Source organism: Poecilia latipinna, unplaced genomic scaffold (genome assembly GCF_001443285.1).
Source record: "Poecilia latipinna isolate Pla-1442-1.1 unplaced genomic scaffold, P_latipinna-1.0 Scaffold1966, whole genome shotgun sequence".
In the NCBI taxonomy this organism is placed as follows: Eukaryota; Metazoa; Chordata; class Actinopteri; order Cyprinodontiformes; family Poeciliidae; genus Poecilia; species Poecilia latipinna.
The window spans coordinates 62,257-70,002 of record NW_015114582.1 but is presented as its reverse complement, the minus strand read 5'-3'; positions in this window follow the sequence as shown (position 1 = coordinate 70,002).

Here is a 7,746-nt window from a genome sequence, read left to right as displayed (position 1 = left end):
ACTAACCATGCATGGAGGATTCCACCCCAAATCCAGCACCCTGAGACTGTACACGAGCCGTAAGGAAGGAGGCAGAGGACTAGTGAGTGTGAGAGCCACTGTACAGGATGAAACATCCAAGATCCATAAATACATCAAGGACGAAGCCTCAACGAACGATGTGCTCAGGAAATGTCTCAGACAATGGGGAACAGAGGACAAGGTGCTGGAGTAACCATCATGGGAGGCCAAGCCTCTACATGGGATGTACCACCGACAAATAACTGAAGTGGCTGATATCAGGAAATCCTACCAATGGCTGGAAAAAGCTGGACTCAAGGACAGCACAGAGGCCCTCATCCTGGCTGCACAGGAACAGGCCCTAAACACCAGAGCAATAGAGGCTCAGATCTACCACACCAGACAAGACCCAAGGTGTAGGTTGTGCAAGGAGGCCTCTGAGACAGTCCAGCACATAACAGCAGGGTGCAAGATGCCCCGAGGTCAAAATGGGGGACACCCCCAAAGGTGGTGGAGAATGACCGAGCTAAGATCCTGTGGGACTTCTAGATCCAGACAGACAAGATGGTAATGGTGAACCAACCGGACATTGTGGTGGTGGACAAAGAACAGAGGAAAGCCGTTGTGGTGGATGTAGCAATACCAAGTGACCTCAGAGAGGAACTGGAGAAGGCCTGGAAGGTGAAGACCACAGTGGTGCCTGTGGTCATCGGGGCCCTCGGGGCAGTCACCCCCAAACTGGAGCAGTGGCTAAAACAGATCCCAGGAACAACATCAGACATCTCAGTCCAGAAATGTGCAGTACTAGGCACAGCCAAGATACTGCGCAGAACCCTCAAGCTCCCAGGCCTTGTTGGAACTATATATATAGTTCTAGCTGTTGAGATGGGACCAAAATGGCATCAGTGGAAGAGTTTCAAGGCAAAATCCAACGCTGAGCAAAAAGAAGACAAAAGCCTGTCTCACTTTTGCCAAAACATTTTGATGACTGCTGTGACTTTGGGGAAAGTATTTTGTGGTCTGATGAGTCAAAGGTGTTTTAGGTGATACGCATTATAGCATAAAAGTAATGCAGCATTTCAGAAACAGAACAATGTCAAACAGCGTAGCGATTTCTGCCACTAGAAGAAAAGCCTGAAGAAAAAGCAACATAATAGTGTTTCAAAATACACCTATTAGTCTGAACATCTGAGAATATGAAGGTTGGAGAGTGACCTCAAGGTGCAAGGTTGAGTTGCCGTTGTCCAACCTTAGATGGGTCATTTGTGTTTGAAAACCTACCAATATGGCTGAATTACATCAATTCTAGAAAAGAAAGAGTATGTCAAAAATACCCCAGACATATAAAAGACTCAAACAGGCAGAACAAGGGTGTGATTACTTTTTCACATATTATCGAGATCATGCTTTCATTAAAAAAAAAAAAAAAATATATATATATATATATATATATATATATATATATATATATATATATATTTGAAAACTGCAGTTTGTTTTTTGTATGAAATTTAGTTTTATGATTTGATGCATTTAAATGTGACAAAAGAAAAAACGTGCAATGAGGAGTCTACTTTTCCACAGCCCTGTAACTTGGTCACCAGGACCTCACAGGAATAATTTATCCGATTGAGTCATTTGCAGTTTCCACATCAAATTCCGAAGTGATAAAAGACAAGATGCTACTATTATAATATTTAATTCAAAATTTCAGTGCTGGTGGTAACAACAAGGAGGAATTGCGGAGTGGCCTGACAAGTCTTTGGCAGGTCAAAGCCCACAATAATTGTACAGGCCCAAAGAAGGGAGGTTGGTAGAGTAAACTTGGCTCTGCAGAACCACACACTGAGATCATGTGGGAAGAACTGAAAGCTTTTTGAACCACCCAGAATAATTCATACGAGATGCTCGACACCACTGTGCGCACAACCTGCAGAACTGCAGCAGCTTCGTCACACAGAAATGGTTCACACATGGACGTTTGACAGCGACACAAGTTAACCGATTTTTTTCGATCTGTCCAGAGCTAATTACCAGTCGCATTATAGCCGACTGCATTACATGAGGAGGTTCAGCAGAAAACAAACAAACAGAACCTCATGCTCCTCTTGTGCCGTCTCTGAGGGGTGGGAATCTGACATGAAAAAGGCAGGACAGAATTTTCTAAGAACCTGAATAATGAGTTTACATTGGAGCTAAATAGGAACAGAGGGGCGACGGGTTTATGTTTGCTTTCCATTTTCAGCTCTGGCACAGATTCAGGCCACCTTGAAGAGTCTGAAAACCATTACCCAGGACAGTTGGTCAAAAGTGCACACTGTATAGGATATCATCGTGGTGTGCCTCGCAGAGAGACAGAGTGATGAGGAAGAAGATGGAGGAGGGAGGGAGAAAGGAAGGAGGGAGCGGCGGGAGGAGGGAGGGAAGGGGTATCACGGATGAGATATCGTGCGAGAAGAGGAGAAACTGAGACCAACACAAGTTCAGTGTGCCCTCTTCCAGAGACGTCTCAGTTACAGCCAGCTCGCCGTGTCACTCGTGCAGATGTGTTTGGTTTCAGAGAAACAAAGGCATCCTGAGCGAGTGATGTAACTCGGAGCGGCCGTACCTTCATGGCTGTCTGGCACATCACTTTTTGCATGCAACTGCAGATTAGGTAAAGACAGGCCTGCAGACAGGGTTTTCTCCTCCATTGTCTCCTCCACACGCACCCACTGAACATACATAAAGAGGGGTCACGCATATGAAGACAGCATCAATCGCTCTCTCATATGGCTCACAGCGAGGCGCTGACTGATCCCTCTGAAAAAGGAGCAGAAACAAAGATAGGTGTGTGTGTGTCAGTGGAAGTATGTGAATGGGATCTGATGAGGATTTCTTTACAGCTGGTTTGCCTCAACAAATGTTTGTTTGCGTGTGTGTATTTGGGAAGCAGATCACATTGTGTTTTTTTAATCCTTTCTTCACAGTGTGCCTTCAAGGCTGGATTACTGCACCTTTATTGTGCCCTAACAAGCTTAGAATCACACTGCGTCGCGACGTGGTTGATCGCTTTAAGCAAGTTTGGTGCAGCTCATGCTGAAGGCCCAGAAATTCCTATGTCTTTATCTTAAAGGGCTGCACTTTTAAATAGAAATTTTAGACGTTTGCCTTAAATCATTTTTACTACCGGAATAATGTCTTTTTTAAGAGTTCACAAACCACATGTGTTTGAGTTCTTCCTGCAAACCCTGGTACATCTCAAATTTATTATGCTCTGTTTTTTTTGTATGCTATGATCAGCAGGAATTTCCAAATCCATTTTAATGGCAGTCTTCCACCAACACTGCGTCACGATGGTGGGCCAGCATCTGCACAACTTGGAGACATCTCAGCATCTTACTTTGGTTGATCTAAATCTCTTTTAGTGATGTGTCTTTCAAACACTTATATCATATCTCACAACGGGATTTATGACCACAAATTAAACAAATGGTCATGGGTTTTAATGATTTTAGATTTATCACTGGTATTAAAACATCTGTTTGACATAAATAAATAAATCCTGGGCTCTAACAGGATCAAATCCAAAATAGCACCACTTACAGGGGCAACATAGGCAATTAAAGGGTCTAGGAGATTAATCAGAATGAATTATGAATTTACTACTAAAATATCTCACTGACATAAACCGGTAATTTATGTTATTGCACATTAAACCACTAAAAAAACCATGACTTAGGTGATTAAGGAAGGAGGAGGTTAGAAGGAGGTTATACAGGAAGGAGTAGGGCGAGGATATTTTTGATCCTTATAAAAGCCATGCGGTTAATATCAATCATAATAAAATGACATAGTATTTTTTACTGCAGCCATAAATTGCTATATTTATGACTCACAACAGCATAGAGATCATAAATCATTATATAAAACATTAAAATTAATCATTTCTAAAATCACTTTTTGAGAGACAGTGTCCCTTTGCTCTCACGTATTTTAAACCATGCTACTAAATTCAATTCAATTCAAAAATACTTTATCTACCCCACAGAGAAATTAAATGTTATCAAAACTTATCCCAGCGTCTTCAGTCTTTGTGGTTGGTGATTTACGGTAGCAGTCAGTTTTGCAGCAAATCTGGAGGATGTTGACATGTGACGTTGTCATGACGGTCATGACATGCTAACAGTTCAGTATCTGGACGGCAGGGATGATATGTCACAGTAACGTGTCCTGGAGGACAGTATCAGTTGATGGCAATTACTGCTAATCCATGTCATTTGATTTTGCCACTCCTTTTTAACGACGCTCCCATGCAAAATAATACCTTGTTGTCACGGTTACTCATCATAACAACTCTTCTGCGTTTAGAAACATGCTTCCACTGACCTGCGGTAACATTCACAGGTTGGAGTCACCGACCCAGAATCTTGGGTTCGGCTTCCTCAGCAGATCAGAATCCGCTGCTGGGGGTATTAATAATTTTTTGGTTGACTGGATACACTACTCTGTTCTATTCTGTTCACAGCTGTGTTCTGTTAGCAATAGCTGTTTTAAGTCTGTATTTTATGATTTTAATAAACCTTTTTTTATTATTAGTTTTCTTGTGACACAACAGCTCTGTGGCGTAATATTTAGTGCTGTTGCCTCACAGCATGATGGTCTATCATCAAATCTCGCACAGAATAAATTTCAGTATTTTCTAATAAATCTCAGTATTTTACTTTTAGAGAAAGCTTTAGATGCAGTAAAAACCAGTTGTAAATTTTCCACCTCCTTTGTCTTCACTGACAACAAAAGTCATGAAGAAGAACAGTTTCTTCTTCATGTTTGTTCCCTACTTTGGCGTTTGGCAAACGTCAAACTCTCACTGCCCAGCCTGTCAGCTCACCACATAAACTCTTATTAAAATACATTTTGTAATGTGATTGTAATTTTTAAAAATTAGGTAACACTTCTGTGAACACTTACGCAAGGCATAACAAAATGAAGCTATATATGGAGCGATGTCGCCATCGCAGATTACCACGGGACTTGTATTGGTCTAACATTACTTTGTGACTGAATTTTAGGTACATGACTTAATTTCCCTCTTGAGCAAGGCAACAAATCAACAGTCACACAGGATTGTTTAAATCCAATACTGATGCTTTTGCTTTTATTTGTTTTTGGGTTTTTTTACAGCTTTTAGACATTTTTCTCAGGTTTACAGATGACTTTCGATGTTGATCTTAAAGCAGCGAGGCCTCACATGGGTTTGTTCCATCAAGATTAAAATCTGTTTTCTTTCATTTTCTTCTGACCAACAAAAAACACAAATATCATGAATTGGCGGTGCGGCCGTTCTCTACCTGCACATTTGACAATGTATTAAAGTCCATCTTTGTCAGCATCTCTGTGCTGTGAAAACCCTGCACACCTTCTGCTGTCGATCTCAGGATGAGAACCACTGCTCCAGAAACCCAAGGAATTTGTCCAAATACAACAAGACAAGAAGAAAAGGAGTCCAGTTGATTTTCAAAGGTATTGTATGCCTTTAAGAGCTGGGCTGTGGAGGACAATTCTTGAAATATTAGATCATTAAATTAGTTCATCTTTAACTAATCATGTCTTGACAGCTATAATGCGAGATCCTGAACAGTCTACCTCTGGCGCATGCTAATGTGCTGAGCTTATAAACCTTACTCTATATACTTAATGTAAAAATAATACCGTATTTCTACACAATGGATCTTAAACATGTTTGCACTTTCAAATTGCCAGGTTTCTGTCACGTTAAAAGTGAAGTCACACAAAATCATGTTAAAACCTTTTCCATTTCTAATGTGACATCTGCAATGTTCCATAAAACAAACACATTTATTTGATAGGATAACGTAAAAAATAATAATAACAAAAAACTGCAATAATCTGAAACGTACAACAATCTCAATCGCTGCTTGCATGCCTGGAGTAAGGAATGGGATTGGAGCTGGAGTTCTGGTCTTCCAAAGACAACATTCATTTTTAGTCAAAATCAACCAAAACCATGTTAACAGATGTGTTTGGGTCTGATGAAGCCAAACTTACACTGAGTAACAAACCCTTTTGTGCAGTGATGTTGTTGGCACCAACAACATCACTGCACATCACCGAAGGAGAATCATGCCTTCTGTAAAACATGGATTCAGTGGAATTATGTTCTTGATAGTGCTTCAGGTGGAACAGAGGTTTTCCTCAAAACGAATCTTTTCTTTCAGCCGTTGCCACATTCTCCTCCCTGTCCTCTGCGTCCTCTGTCCTCAATTCAACATCATCCATATATCTCCCCTTTGACCTTCCTTTGTCTTCTTCCTGGCAGCTGCATCTCTAACATCCTTCTGTCCCATACCCAGTGTCCCTCCTCTGCCCATGTCCAAACAGTCTCAGTCTGACCTCTCTAACTGACTAACTTTTATCTCCCAGTTGTACAACCTGTGCTCTACCTCCTGCATAACGGGACATCGTCATCCTCATCGCTCCCAAGGAGAACCTTGGCATCTTCAGCTCTGCCACTTCTAATTCTGTGTCCTGTTTTTTTTTTCTTTTTCTTTTTTTACCACTGTCTTGTAAACCTTTCCTTTGAAATTTGCCTTTACTCTTTTGTCACAAAATCACTCCTGAAGCTGTTCTCCATCCACTCCGTCCTACTTAGACCCTCCTCTTCCCCTCTTTACCACACTCCCCATTTTCCTGGATAGTGCACCGGGTGACCTCACTGTTCCACCAAACTCCCTCTCATTCACTCACATGTACTCTGTCTTGTCATGGCTAACTTTCATTCATCGTATTTCAAGTGCATACCTCCAACTCTCCCAGTTTTCTTCCACTTGTTCTCTTTTCTCACCACTAATCATGATGCCGCCTGTAAACATCATAGTCCGTGGAGATTCCTGCTTGACCCCATCACCAGAGCAAATAAGAAGGAGCGCTGCATTGAAGCTATCTGTCACTCCAGCACACCTCACCACTGTCCTGCTGTCCTCATGCAGGTCCTGTACCAGTTTAACATACTCCACTGTCTCTCCAGATGTCCCGACACCACAGCTCCTTCCTCGTCACTCCCTCACATGCTTCTTCTAACGCCACAAAGACATAGTGAAGTTCTTTCTGAACAAAGATGGCATCTGTGGTTCTCCTCCTTGGCATAAAACCATACTGCTGCTCACAATTAGTTGCCTCTTGTCTATGTCCCTTCCCTCACGAAGGAAAGCAAGTGCAGAGGAGTCTCCACTGTGCTTTGGTCTGACCACCTGCAACTTGCTTGTGTCACACTTGTGCCAGTTAAGACATAAAGTAAATGAAAGCCATACTTGCGATCCGGGGTCTGGAGGGCTGCTAGATGGATGTGTAATGGGAAAGCAGCACACTCCCTCTGCACTGTACACAACAGTCATTAGGAGACCTATCTGTTGAACGCTTGCATGCTAAGCTGTAATTTTCAGGCTGTTTTGTGTGTGCGTGTGTCTGTGAAGGAGTTCCTTTTGTTTGAGTGCATGTGTGTGTGTGTGTGTGCGTGTGTTTGTGTGTGTGTGTGTGTGTGTGTGCGCGCGCGCGCGCGTGTGTGTATGTGTGCTTAAGAGGCCATTGGTGGCAGATGTGAAGCAGAAAAGCTGTTTTTTTATGTGTCTGTGTTGTGTGCATGTTTGCTATTATCTGGATGTCATCACGACCACAGAAATCAGGGCCTGATAGGATCTTCCCGACTCCCTCCCGCGATCCCCAGCCAGAGTCACGAGAGCCAAGGGT